The sequence below is a fragment of the Brassica oleracea genome, chromosome C7, assembly GCF_000695525.1.
Source record: "Brassica oleracea var. oleracea cultivar TO1000 chromosome C7, BOL, whole genome shotgun sequence".
In the NCBI taxonomy this organism is placed as follows: domain Eukaryota; kingdom Viridiplantae; phylum Streptophyta; class Magnoliopsida; order Brassicales; family Brassicaceae; genus Brassica; species Brassica oleracea.
The window spans coordinates 11,039,954-11,055,733 of NC_027754.1; the positions used below are offsets into that span (position 1 = coordinate 11,039,954).

The 15,780-nt window shown below is 36.3% G+C and overlaps 1 pseudogene; it reads left to right on the top strand.

The window, feature by feature from the left end:
* The first annotated feature begins 3,948 nt into the window (after positions 1–3,948).
* LOC106302571 lies at positions 3,949–9,634 on the top strand (annotated as a pseudogene).
* The last annotated feature ends 6,146 nt before the right edge of the window (positions 9,635–15,780 follow it).

The window sequence follows — 15,780 nt, forward strand, 5'->3', positions numbered from 1 at the left end:
ATATTATTCATTATGATTTGCATATGATCAGTTATAGGAATTATATTATATTTAGATATAATAAGTATTATAAAAAGATGTTTGATGTTCTTTAAATAAATTTACATAAGTAAAATTTTTATTTGTTTATTTAACATTAAATATTTATGAAAAAGGTTTGGGGTATAGGGTATAGTTTTAGGGTTTGAGATTGAAGGAAGGAAGGGGGTGATCAGAAGAAAACCAAAAGATCTGGTCCGTTGATTTTGTCAAATCTATAGCTGAGATAGTGATCCGCGTGATATATGTAACAGCCAATCAGAAAGACAAGAACTCTGGTCCACTGATTTTGTCTAATCTAGCGGCTGATAATAGGTGGAACCCCATGAGCAAACGCCCATGAGAATTCTTATCCACTTATAATTGTGTATAAAATAAGAATAGGTTGCAACCCAAAGAAAAATTCTAAAACAACACATTTATTACTCAACAAAAAACATGGAAAAACAAACACATCAAAACTTGTCACAACCTCCTATTGATCCGCCAAAAGCAAAACTCAAAAGAAAACTTGATGAAGGTAATAACTCATCTATGCCTACCTTGTTTTCATCATATATATGAGCAAATCCTTAGTTTCTTAAAATAAAGTGCAACGACTAGAGAAAATGGTTACATGATGGCTCAATTGTGTATACAAATTGAAGCAAAAAAATTGGCTCTGAAAGAAATGGCGAAAGAAAATAAAATCTTACTGACGAGTTTAAGCTCTATACATGATAGTAATATACATGAGTTTATTCGATAGAAATAAGCAAGAATCATACATAAAAGGAAGGAGCAACATCAATAACCAGTTTACTTCAGTGGAAAACATATAACAAGAATGTCTGTTTTCGAGAACACTAATATGATAACAATTTAAATTTTTAATAATTTATAATATATGACATGCACTACGATTTTTTAAAACGAATAACTTTCAAATTTGGTTGAAAAAAAATCATGAACTTTCTCATGGACCAATTATAGCACCAACTTACCTTAGTATCAAATTAATTTGACTGAACCAATTTTAAGACGTCGTCAGTTCAGTTAACATATTAATTAGACGAGATTAATTTCTGTTTATAATCGCTAAAACCCAAACGATCTCGTTTTGTCAACCATAATTCCCCTAATTCTCCAACCCTAAATCTCTATTTCTCTCAACATCGAAAAACAGAAACTCACTTCAAAGCTTTGTCTCGATTTCATGATGAGTTCATCTTCTGAAGTACAATATGGAGGAGGAGATCGTGGGTTCCCAACGAAGTGTTACTGTGGATTATGTGTTCTACCTTTACTATCGAAGACACAAGAGAATCCATGAAGAACTTTCTACCATTGTATAAGCAAAAAGAAGGTAAGCTTCCTCCTCACTTTTTTTTTTGTTATTTAAACATAAAGATATCTAATTGGGTCATGAATTAGGGGCATTTGTTTAAGTGGATTGAGGATGCTGTATGTGAGCAGGTTGAAGATGCTATTCCAAAACTCGAAATCATTGATAGGAAGATTACTAAGACCAAAACCGAGGTTGATGAGTTAAAGACTTTGATTGAAGATTTGAAGAAAGATGTAGCAAGGAGCAAGATAGAAATCAGGAATTGGAAAGCTTTGATGGCAGTATGCCTTTTGTGTGTTTTATGGCTTTGTTGTTAATAGAATGTATTATGGAAACCATATCAGCTAAAAACAGATCATTTAAACATAAACATGGTAGATCCAAAATTAAACATCACTAAACCATAACAGAACGAGGTTGTTCAGGTTTAACATCGACAAGCATAACACAAATATTATAGAAGTAGCAATCTAGAAACAAGATCATATCACTTTATCCCTAAAAACAGAATCGCCGCACAGTCATATAGTATTTTCGAGATAAGTATGTCAGGGGAGACAAATCAACAATCTTCCTCTTCGATAAGTAAGTCTACCATCGTCTTCATCATCATCTTCAGTCGTCCCCTACATATGCTTATTCTTTCTCAATCTTGTTTAGAATAACATGGCAGAAAACCAAGTCAGTATCATCAACAGACGGTGGTAGACTAATCTCTTCAACGAACCATTCTTCTCTCGTAGGTTCTATTTCACCAGGCAAAGAAATGTCATTAAATTCTTCCTCCTGCTCAGTGAGAGCATAAGTACGTTTGATACCAACATCGTTTCCCTGTGGAGCAAACATGGTAGTATCTTCACCGACTCGTGTCCAGAGATTTTTAGATTCTGGGCCTTTAGGTCTCCTGCAATAGCATTGCCATTATGTTTCTCTTGGATAGCCTGGAATAGAAAATAAAATTAGACCAAGAAACAAAATCACAACATGCATGATTCAACATTATCCGACCAGGCAAGTCACGAGGAGGTATTGAGAAGATGTGGTCACACTCTTCAGGTATGATGAGCGCTTTCGTTGGCTGTCCTAGAACTTTGTTTTTCGGATAATAGTTTACCATCATATCATCTGATGGGCGAAACCTGCAGCCGGCAGGGTAAAACCTAAGACAACTGGTTCTACCAAGACATCATCAGTGGCCAAGACATCTCAAGAAACATATAGATAGGCATTGAGGGAGAAGATCACTTCTTTAAGGTGTTAAACGCTTTGATGAATGGTTCGACCAGTTTAGGATCAGTTTTGACTTTATCATCAATCTTGGCATTGGTAGGAGATTTGTATGCGATGTTGCATTCGTCAGTTTGGAGCTCTTCGAGATTCTGTTTCTTAAACTCGGGCTCAAACTCGGAATCTTGTCCTACTGCTATCCTCTTAAATGGATGAACCGTTCGATTTTCTACATTCACAAAGGAGTAATGGAATCAAGAACACTGGTTGAGAGAAATAGAAAAGCATAGGACTCCGAAACTTTGAAAATAATAAACCCTAATTATAAGAACATCACATGTACACGTACCGAGAGGAGGATTTGGGTCTAAATATTTCTTGTCCGCCGTGAGAGGAGGTTGTTGAGCTTGTTGTTCTGTCTAATAAAAGGAGTTGATGTTTGAGGAGGTTGTTGAGCTAGTTGTTCTACACTCGTCTCCAGTAAAATCTGATTTTCTAATTTTTAATTTTAGTCCATGTGATTTTATATCTTTTATACATATAAATTTGAATATGCTTAAATATTTTTATTAGTTTTGAAATGAAAACAAAGCAATATTCGCTATTGTATGTGTAGCTTATTAAGAAAATGATAGTCATTTTACCAAAAAGAATTAATAGTCATGAATAATTATATTTGTATTTTTATTGAATTATTTTTATTTGCTATTAACCACAACGGGTCCCACATCATACGGCAACCGCTAAATTATTTTCTGTTTTGTCTGTTCTTTAGAATGACATTAAATTCCTTAATAGATAACTTTACTGAACTTAGGTCGGTATATTAAAAATTAAATTGGTTATATCATGTGATTATAAAAATTAAATTGTTTCAAAATTAAATCTTTTGAATTTATTTCTTAATCAATACAATAATCGTTAAATACTTTATATTCATTATGTAAGTTTATTAATACAGTTATCTAACCTATACTAAAAGGAGGATATATTGATCAGAGAGGACGTCCACGTCGGACAATAAAATCTACCAATCATGAATCACTTTCATGCCATGTCACTTAATTACTGTGTCCAATTGAACTGGACAAAAATACGTGGAATTACCGACTCTTTACCTTCATTGTCTCCACAATTGTTATCATTCTGCCGTCTGTAGTTAACTCCACCCCCACCTTTTTACATTTAATTCCCTTTATTAATCTTTGCAATGCCAAAGACGTTCACAATCCGACTCCACTCCTTTCTCTCTTTAAATAAACTTTTTCGCCCAAACATAGCTTCAACCACACCAAACAATGGCTATGAAATCTGAGAACCCCGACGGCAAGGCTCCGCTGAACTAACAAAATAAGATGACATCCCCTGAAATTGCAACCACCTACTATCAGGGCCAAATCTATAGCAGCAAGGATGCTATCGGAGCTGTGATTAAAGATCTGGGGTTGAATGGTAAGCTTAAATCAGAGATTAGGGTTCCAAATCTATGTTAGTTAGGTGACTTGAGGTTCAATGTTTTGGACTCTGCTGACCGAAGTTTCTTCTGGTACTATTCTCGGGAAAACCACATCTATGACTGCTAATGTTCTTGCAAGGACTCAGTTTGCAGTTCTTATTATCGACGTGAGGTGAGAGTTTTTTTTTTAATCTCAAGTTGCTATCGACTAAGCTGTTGTTAGTGTTTTATTCATATTCTTGTGTTCATGTTTTTTTGTAGGGCGGGTTTGCATCCGTTGGATTTGGAAGTTGGTAAATGGCTAAGCAAGCATGCGCCACAAATTAAGCCTATAGTAGTGATGAACAAATCGGAGTCTATTGGTGAATCTCTTGCTGAAGTTGCTTCTGAGGCTCTTGCGCTTGGATTCGGTGAGCCTACTGCTAACTCGGCTGAGACAGGACTTGGGATGACAGCACTTTATGAAGTTCTCCATCCTTTACTAGAGGATTACATGGTCCAAACCTTAAATGGAAATAAAACTGTGTCAAGAATCACTTGACTAGAAGAAGCTGCTTCTTTGTTTTCTCTCTTTAGTGATGAACCTCATAGTTGTATATTCAGATAGATGTACTCAAGATGATGTTCCAAGTGATGAGAACCTCTCTGAAGAAGACGAGTCCAAGTTGCCATTGCAGTTAGCTATTATGGGTAGGCCTAACGTTGGGAAATCAACATTGCTAAATGCATTGTTGGAAGAAGAGCGTGTGTTGGTGGTCCAGAAGCTGGTCTCACTAGAGATCCTGTGAGAGTTCAGTACGTGTTTCAGGGCAGGACCATCTATATGGTATGTTTACAGATTCTCATTAGCTGGACATGCCTCACTAATTCACTTCGTTTGATGTTTATGTTGGATGTTTGTTAAGGTTGACACTGCTGGTTGGTTAGAGAGAACAGAGCGAGACAAAGGGCCAGCGTCTTTAAGTATCATGCAGTCAAGAAAGAGTCTGATGCGTGCACATATTGTCGCTTTAGTTCTCGATGCTGAAGAGGTTCTGTCATATTCAAACATAGTTGCCTTCTTTCTGTTGCAAAACTAAAGCGATGACATGTTTTTTTGTTCCAGATCATAAAATCTCAACGCAGTATGACACATTCAGAAGTAGTTATAGCTAGACGGGCTGTAGAAGAAGGACGTGGTTTAGTTGTTATCGTTAACAAAATGGATTGTCTAAGAGGGAAACAAAACTCTGAGATGTACAAGAAAATCAAAGAAGCTGTTCCCATTGAAGTTCAGGCAGTTATTCCACAGGTTATCTGATCTGTCATTACTCCTTAGTAATAATTGAAAGAAAGAAACCGATCTTTTGTGAACTCTTGAGGTTCTTGAGCGATGAGAAACATAATGTTTTGGTTACAGATTACAGGAATCCCTGTTGTGTTCACCTCTGCATTAGAGGGAAGAGGACGTTTACAAGTAATGAACGTTTACAAGTAATGAACGAAGTCATTGGCACATACACGAGATGGTGCTCTAGACTTTCACTGGTCGCCTCAACCGCTGGTTAATTAAGGATGATGGAATCACAAAGATATTATATCAATCATTAATATCCTGTTAAATAATTGTAACTTACATATCCCATAGAAATTCATAGTCTATTAACATTAAAAATGAAAACTCGAGTTTGAACTAATATGTGAAATCATATTTACCTTCCCCAATACTAAGGTTGGGTACTTTATCCGATATCCAAAACCGCATTCGAATTCGATCCAAAAACTCGAACCGGAATCCAAATTGAAGTAATAAAATACCCGAATGGATATTGAGTTAGGAGGAATTAGATACCTAAACCCAAACGGATAATATCCGAACCCGAATGGATATCCAAAGATTATCAAAGATACGTATACTTAATCTTATATTTTTAGATTATTTCTTTTATTTTATTCAAAATAATTATATTAATGCTACATATAAGTTTATATCAGATAACATTTATAATTATGGATTGTTATTCACTTAAAAAACATGTCAAGCTTTGTTTTGTGCATTAACAAAAATTTTATCCAAAATTTCAATTATAATAACCAAATTAGTGTCTTTTTAAAAGAAAATTATCTTCAAAATTATTAATCAGTTATTCTATTAAACTTTTAGAAAACTCAGTTTAGTTAAAGGTATATTTTTAAATACTAAAAACCTTGAGCAATGAATATTTTCTTTTAAAAAATCTAAATATTCAAACCCGATCCAAAATAACAGAATCCGAACTAAAAAACCCAAACCAGATCCGAAGAATAAAAATAACCGAACGGATTTTATATTTCTATACCGAAATACTCAAAAATTCAAATATCTGATCCGAACCCGAACGGATAGCCAAACATCCTCCCTTACCCAATACCATTAGATGAATATATAAAAATATACAACAAAGAAAAATTAACTAATCTTAAATACTCTAAGTGTTAAAGACAACAAATTAAGAAACACATGTATTTCCAGATTAAGAAAACAAACCTAAATTAAAAGAAAATAAAGTACAAAAAATTTTAAAATAAATTTTATCACTTCAATGTAACTAAAACCAATTTTCAGTTACTTAATAATCAATTCAACTAATAAAATTCAAAAACTAAACATTATTCATATTAGTTTATTAGTGAACTATTTCTAAATTATAAAAATTAAAACATTTTTGATAAAGAAAACGTAACAGAGGAAATAAAACCGTCTTCCTCTCCCCAACAGTCCATTTCATGTTCTGTAGCCATCATACTAGAGTTTTAGGCAAATGAACAGACAAATAATTACAAGATGATAATCCATGCTTTGTGCGGAATAATGTTTTTTTTAAATATGTTGTATTTAAATATTATAAACAATTCATATTTTGTTATCAATCACTTTTTTTACAATTGATTAGGGATAGCATTCGGGTATCATTTGGTTCGGTTAGGTACTGTTCAGATCTTTGCGGGTTTAGTTCAAAATTTTGCATGTTCGGTTTAGGTTTAGGTTAGAATAACTCATTTATTTTTATTTTTAAAGTAAAGTTCATATATACTTTAAATTTCTAAAAATCTAAAAATCTAAAAATAAAAATAATGTATAGCATATAAATTTGAATAATGTATGTTAAAATATTTAGACTTGACATAAAAATTAGTTTAGGTTAAATATTTACATAGAAAATCAAGTGATATTTTCAGTATTTTGAGTAACGTTTATCTATTTTAAACATATAGTTTTAACTATTTATATAATTTTAAGTATTTTGGACAATTTAAAAACATCTTATGTATTTTGTATATTCTTTTAGATATTAAAATTGTAAATAATTTAATATATTTAAGTGTATAAATTTGGTTCAAATAAACTCAAATACCTGAAATATTTTGGTTCGGATCGGGTTTAGATACCATTATTTTCAGATTGGATTTGGTTCGGTTATTTGGATTAGGAATTTTACGCAACGTAATACTTTTTATTGTAACATAATTTTAAACGAAACTGATGATGGTTGATATTTATTTTGAGTATGCAACAATTTTTAAACCAAAACACTTTCTACTTATATGTGATCTATTTAGTTAATCATTATTGTTCAAGACCCATTAAAAAACGATGAGCTGAACTAAAAAAATGTTACCAATAATCATAAATTTTATATGAGACTTTTAAATATTTTTAATAATTTATAGTCGTTTTAAAAAATTTGAAATATAACATATAAGAAAAAATATAATTTTTAATTATATATTTAATGTAATATATAATTTTTTTACTATATATTTAATATATATTATTATATAAAATTAAACAAAATAAATAGAGGATAAAAAATTGCTATTAAATATTTATTATTTATAATCATTAATTATGATATATATGTTAATCATATTAGGCAATTTCATAGTTTTTGTTTAAGGAAAGAATTGTATTCTACTAATTAATTTAATAGTTAGTTTAAAAAAACATAATATATGTGTAGATGGACTAACCTGTTTTTTTTAACAATTCTGAGAATAATTCTCATATATGACACGTGGTCACCAAAAAATGTTGTAATACTCCATAATTAATAGATTGGAAATTATATTACATTTAAATACTCAAACCAAAAAATACATCAAAATTTATTTAAAATATGCAAAAAACCGGGCGTAGCCCGGAAAAAGTCTCTAGTCTCTAGTATACTCTTGACACTAGATCCCTTGTCCGCGCTACGCACGGATTATGTCTTTTTAATTTATTCTCAATATATTTAAATTGCATAGCAAAGTTTGGAAAACGGAAGTTGAGTTTTAGATTTTATTGAGAAGTAGAGATTAAAAAAAAACAATATTAAAATAGTTGAAAATGTAAATAAATCTAGGTATCAAGTTGATAATATATGTACATACTATTTTTATATCATTGACTATATATATAGATATTCTTAATTTTTTTAGCACGTTCTTTTTAAAAGAGTTTTACTTACGTTTATCAAGCCATATACATAACTTTTCCATATTATATTTAAGGAACCGAAATATAGGTGGGACCAGTTTATATGTTTATGGAACCGATTGGTCCTTCGGTGTTTTTCCTTGGGGGTTGTATTAAACAATATACTGGGACCAGTTTATATATTTAAGGAATCGATTGGTTCTGAGAGAATGGTGCGCTTGGTTTCAATAGGTGGGGATGTTTTACTAAATATAATATTTTTTAAATATATATACTATACTGCTAAAAATGTAATAATCCATAGAAGCTAAATATATCATACAGCTAAATATATATTTGTTAATAATATATGAGAACTCTAGCTCCTATTTTTGAAAATTGATATATTAGTACTAAATTAGATGAAGTCGCCGAATAAATCTATTTTTCTTAATATTAAAGTATAGTCGCCGAAAAGTATAGTCGCTGAAAAGTATTATTAAAAAAGAAAACTTTCCTAAAATAGAATCGTTGTGAATTTAATTTTTAAAATACAACCAATTGATTAAAAAGTCTAAAGAATAGTCATCTATCAACAAATTTTTTTTGTTATCCTAATTGTTAAATCACAACCCCTAATGTAAAATATTTTTCTATAAAAATGAAAACCTTATTAAACTTGTATATTTGAGAATTTTATCTTTTTTTTGTTATCCTAATTTCTAAATCACAACCCCTAGTGTAAAATATTTTTTTATAAAAATGAAAATTTTATTAAACTTGAATATTTGAGAATTTTATTTTAAAAATACAACGTATTGATCAACATATCTAAAAGAAATTTGTTTATTAAACCTTCAGTTTCATTGCATGTTTACTATTAAATTTTGGCTTTTATGTTTCATTTGTATGGGCATTTTTAATATATGGCAAACTGGTCAGGAAAGATCACCCAGACAACCCATAGGAAGAGAATGCAGTAGAAGACATGGAAGAGGAACTGCTATGTGAGCGGCAAGGCATAAATTTTGGCAGGAGTTCACCACAAATAGAAAGGGAACATCACGCAGACAACCCAGAAGAAGAGAATGCATTAGAAGACATGGAAGATGAACTGCCATTTGAGTGGAAGGCAAAGATGTTGGAGAGAGTGTACCACAAACAGTAAGGGAAGATCACTCAGACAACCCAGAGGAAGAGAATGCAGGAGAAGCCATGGAAGAGGAACTGCTGGTGGATGGCATAGCTGTTGGAGAGATTGCACCACAAACAGAAAAGGAAGATCACGCAGACAACCAAGAGGAAGAGAATGCAGGAGAAGAAGCTGATGAAGAACAAGGAAATGAACAATCACAATCAAAATCTGAGGTTGATAGACTCTTGCAGGAAAGAAATCAATGTTACTCGTTGGAGGAAACCGAGCCTTCAAAAGAACATGATCACTCCTTGTTAATACCAAAGGTTGAAGAGACTTCTGAGTCCAAAAAGGAACCAGATTATGAAAAATCTATTACAGTATCGTAAGAGTCACTCAACCCACATCCTTTCGCACGAATGCAGCAAACAGACAAACTTGAAGCCACTTCATCTGCCCCAGTCACCACTGTCGTGCCTTCTGAAGGCTTGTTGGATAAAGTGGCTGAGAGAAAGACCAGCCGTTTGCAGTATCAGGCAAACCATCCCTCTTCTAGGTATCAAAAGAATATTATCCATGTCTTGTCGCAGAACCTAAGAAGCCCATTTGAACCTGGCACCCAAGTTAAGGGGGTTTTGAACAGATATGCGAAGGTTTACACGTTAACCGAACATGAGGAGGTTATATATGGGCCAGTTGGAGAGTCAAAAGTTGCATAGCTAACCTTTTTTAAGAGTAGAAAGTACGTATCAAGTGCTTTCTATTGAGTTTCATATATCATTGATATCACAAAAAATTACCCTAAGGAGTAATTTATACTCTCTCAAATAAGAGGTTGAGTTGTAATACTTAGGGATCGAATTCACAGGGAGCTAGGGAACCTAAGAAATCTAATTTGATTTGTTAAGCAAGATGGTTTAATGATTTAAATGTAAATTGTAGTTTTTATTGAACAAGTGTTTGTTCAATTGATTGGTTGAGGTTTTGGTGCTTAAAAGGAAATAGTTAGACTTAGGGTTTTTATTCAGGAAACTTGGGATTATAATCCTACAGATGTCTAATGAGTTGCATGCATGATAATGTAATGCTCAACTACTTAATCAACAAGTCAATCAGCTCTCGCATGTTTTGACTTGTCGATTAACTAGATCTTATAGTATGTCGATCAGTTAGAAAGTGTCGATCGATATCCCTAGATCGATACAGCTTTCGCTCTGTCGACTGATTATGCAATAATGATATCGATCGACGCCCTTCTAGTTAAGCTTTATGCGCGGGTTGAATGGTAGCTTACTAAGCTCACTAGATCAGCTCTCGCCTTACTCATAGCAAGAAACTTAGCTCAGTTAAAATGTTTTCAGGATGAGAATGAAGATCTCGCTTTTATCTATCAATCCTAGGGCAAGTTCTAGTTAGCTAATCTAAAAACATACATTAATGAACAATCCTAATGATAATTATCACAACTCAACAATCTATAGTTGGGGCTAATCCCACCTAACCTATTTAAACCCTAAAATCTAACAATGAAACTACTAAGACATGGCCAAGCAATTTATAACAACAATTAGGAAAGAAAACTTCATTATAATAGTAAATAGATATTGATGGAGTTCCAATCAAAAATTATAATTTTGGATCTTCTCTCCAATCTATCAAAATCCTAGAAAACCTTTGCTATGAAAAAAATAAAACAAGAAATCACACTTGGCCTCTAACATGGTGGCAAAGCTTATATAATTAGGTTAAAACTCGTCAGGGATAATCTTGTAAAATGGTGAAGACTTGGGCTTCAAGTCGGCTGTGACCAAACATGCTACCTATGCGCTTCGCTATCGATCGATGTCAAGACATGAACATTGTAGAACCTAAAATCTACACTAAGTATTTGATAGTGATCGGGGTTTGATCTCGGGAAGACAAATGATGTAGGCAACGATATCTATAGAACACAACAATGTTAAACAGTTTTCAGTAGGTAAATATGGACTTTATTGATGAATAAGATCAAATACAATGAGTTGAACTAGATCGAGTGATACAAATGTGATCGGTCAAGAAAGAATCTAAGATTGGGATGAAAACAAGGTTGATGTAAGTGTGTAGCTCTCTCTAGGGTTTTCAACGTGTCCTTCTTCATTCCCACTCCTCTTCCTTTATAGTGAGTCGACTTCGTGATCTCTGTAACTGCTCCGCGATCTCCGCGACTTCGACGGCTCCACGCCGAGCTCCTATGCTTGCTATGGGCCTTAGCTCCTTATGGCCCATGTCTTTGATCACAGCCCATTAATGTACTGAACGAAATTGGGTCCAACATTTCTCTCCCAGTCTCTTTTGATTTGATCGAAAAGAAAAGAGGCGATTAGCATTTAACCCGGGTCTCATCGCTTGGTAACCGATACCGCTCGGATTCGATTTAATGACGATTCTTGAGACAACCGTTTGTTGGCACATTTTTTATTATTATTTTAATCAGTAACAGCTATCTTAGCCGCCGCTAGGGCGTAAATTAGGTCATCTTTATCTTTCTTGAAAACGACGATAGAGCCGTTAAGGTGGCTATATATACGTAAGGGATCTTCTTTTGTCTCAATTTCGTTTCCTCTTTCTCGTCTCTTTCTCCTCTGCTTTGAAAATTCTCTGTTTGTTGAGCTCGAGATGTCTTCGTCGTTCAATTTCCCTCGTCCGACTACTAAAACCGATGATCTTGAGGACCTTTACAAGACGTACGGGGTCGATCGTGCCGTTGTTCTTGATTTGGCCAGTACGAATGAGACTCCCGAAACTGTGCGAGAAGGTTACTACGGAGCCTATCTTTCTTTCTTTTACTCCTGTGGTCTTATCTTCCCAATCCCAGAGCCCATATATGAGATTTTGGCAGAGCTTGGGTTATCGTTTACTCAGATCCCCCAGAACTTTCTTAGGTATCTTATCGCCTTCTTTATTAGGGCTAGGGAGGAAGGTGTTTCTTTTGGCCTTAGTGAGTTCTGACAGCTCGTTCTGGTGAACCGGAACCAGCAGAACCCTGGTACCTTCCTTGTGTCTCCGCGCCCAGGTCGCCACGTCATCGAGGACATCCCCTATCGCGACGAGAAGTGGCGCGAACATTTTTCGTTTTCAATATGGATCGAGCATCTGTGGGGGAATTCGACTTCTCTCGGCTTCCTCGGAGTTGGGCCGAGAATCTCGGTTAGTTTTCTTTTGTCTATGTGTCGGTATTTCTCTTTGGGGAATTGGTGATTCAACTTTTCATTTTTCTTTGATCGATTCAGCTCCTTCTGGAAGCTCTTCGATGTCTGACGAGATTCATGGTCTGATCGGGATTTTCGGAGAGGTCGTTCGACCAGGTCTACGTTCGACCAAACTCGGATTCGAGCTGTCTTCGCTATGCCGGATGGGACCAACAGGGCTCCTTTGGTTGGGGGATCCGAGGATGAGGCAGAACACTCCCAGGAAGTCATAACAACTCCTTCTGTCCAGGCCCACTCTTCAGATCGATTAACTAGACAGCTTGTGAGGAGGTCGTCATTCCGCACTTTCGGGTCTGCATCGAGGGGTCGAGCTTCTAGAAAATGTCCTTTGATCTTGATTCATGACTCCGATGATGAAGATGCTTCGGGAGAGTTACGGTCTCCTGTCTCGGAAGATGAGACCATTGCGGCGACTCGCAAGCGACGCCGGTCATCGAAGGTTGCCTTGCCCGGTCCATCTCCTCCTCGGTTTGTTCCAGAGGGAGATGGTTCTTTGTTTCCAGCCCAAGGTGACCTAATTTCCCTTGCTGGTCGCATGAGGTATGCGGGCTGCGGTCTCCGATCCCTTGCTTCCTCAGCCGAGAAGGAAGCTTACGCCAAAGTTGCGGTGGCGAGCTCTAAGGTTCGTTTCCTACCTTATTTTCCTTGAAAAATTGCTTCGAGGTATTTGTTTGCTTATGTCGATTTCTTCTCAGATGATGGAAGCTTTTAATGAATACGTTGTGGTGATGGAAGATCACGGCATGGCTTCTCGGAATGACAAGGAAATCGATAGTATCGGTTCCGATATAAGGAGGCTTTCAAAGGAGTTTGAAGCCACCAAGCGAGAAGGGAAGAAGGATGCCGAAAAGATCGAGGCTTTGACTAAGGATTCTAGGAGAATCCACCATGAGAACGAGGCTCTGATGACCCAGATGGTTCCTCAGAAGGTAAGAATCGCGGCGCTCGAGGTCGTAAGAGATCGGGACATTCGTCGTGCTTCTCGTGTTGCTCGTCGTGATTTCGCGACTCGGTACCGAGAAATCCTTGAATCCTTGAAGGATAAGTGGACGAGCAAGAAAAAGGAAGTGTCTTCTGAGATTCAGCTGCAAGAAGTGATCGCCAACATCGATCTTCTGAACGAATTCAAGGATGGGGGCCTGACTGTGGATGCAGAGCTTGCGCGTTTAAAGGAGATGGAAGGAGATTGTGAAGATCTCGTTGCTTCAGCCGCCGTGCCAGATTGGTCGATCTCCGAGCTTGATCTTCCTAAAGTCTCAGACGATTCAGTGGATCAAGTCGGGGGGTCGTCTGTCCTTGATGATTCCGCTTCTAGTTAAATTTTTCTTTTATCTTTTTTTTTTGTTTAATATCTTTTTGTTTTCCGCTATCTTTGATCGTGATATCTTGTATATTCTTAATGTATAAGCATAACGGTTCGGAATATCTTTGTTTCCTTAGCCTTCGAGATTCTCTTTGGTTGGGTCGTTGAGATACGGCGGGGCCTTGATCCTTATAAAGCTTCACTTTTTTTTAGGATTTACCATAGTGTTTCGTTTAATTTCGTTTTTGCTTGTCAAAGGAAAATGGGTTCGAGAAGATCAAACCCTCGCGACTCTGATAGGGTGCGAACTCGAACTGGTAGTGCTAATTCGGAACGCATTCGATCCGGAGATGTGAGCGAAGCGCTCACAGAAGTTCTTCGTGAGGAGACCCGACTTCTGTGGATTTCAACCCAAGAGGCCAAGGAACTCGAGGGTGAAAAGTCTGTTGCTCGTGTTAAGTCGAGTAGTCCAACAGGTTCGGAGGGGCGTGAACGCCCCCAAAGAAGGCAAAAACAAATGGTTCGGACCATCGGGTGAAGCGGCTGTTGCTAAACTGTTTCATTGGCAGTTCTCACACTCCAAGGATTGCCCTATTGCGGAAGACCCGAATAGTGTTGCTCACTTGGTGAGGCACTTCAAACCTGCTGGATGTCCGCTTCCTTCTTTGCAAAATATGATGGAACGTGAGGCTTATGTAGAGATGGCTGTGGCTCATCCTAAGGTCGTTTTTTTTAACGCTTCCTTCTTTGCGAAATATGACCGAACATAAGGCTTATGTGAAGATGGCTGTGGCTCATGCTAAGGTCGTTCTTTTTGACACTCGATCCTTGTTGAATCTTTGGTTCGTTTTGTCTGTGCTGATTTGCTATGTTCCAGGCTATGGAGGCTGGCAACGAGTTTGCGGCAACTTTGGAAAAGCGCTCTGACGAGCTTTACGTGATAAATAAGGTCGTTCGAGAGCTAAAGCTAGGTCTGAAGATGGCTCAAGATTGAGAGCGTGCCAATGCCACTCAACTGGCCGCTGCTGAGAAATTGGGGAATCAGGCTGCTTCGCTCGAAGCTCGTCTGCGAGTTGTGAGTAACGAGAGGAAATCGGCCTTCGAGAAAGTTTCATTTTTGGAAGCGAAGGTTGAATCTTCTGCTAATAAGTTCTCTGACGACCTTCGTCGCGCAACTTATGATGCTAAAAAGGCTCTGGCGGACAGCTACTTGGATGTGTTGGTATCTCTGAAGGAGAAGTGGGAGAAGAAGAAGGCCGCAACTGATTGTCAAGCTCTTCTTAGGGAGGTCATGGCAACTATAGATCTCTTGATAGAAATCATGAACAACAATCTTTAGGCTTCGGACGAGTTGTTGCGACTTCGAACGAAGGAGGTCGAGCTCGATGTGATGGCGGTTTCGGATTTTTCCGTAGGGAAGCTCGATTTGCCTCAGATTTCGGAGGATCTGCCAGAAGATTTCTTTGCTAGGGTCTCTTCTGCGGCGAATGGTGCGGATGACGTGACGAAGTGCTCGGGCGGTCAGTTCGAGGATGGCAAATTCGGCATCGAAGGTAGCTTTAGGGACTTTTGTTTCTGCTTTCCCTTTTTGCTTTTTGTTGCTTTTATTTATTATTATTAATAAA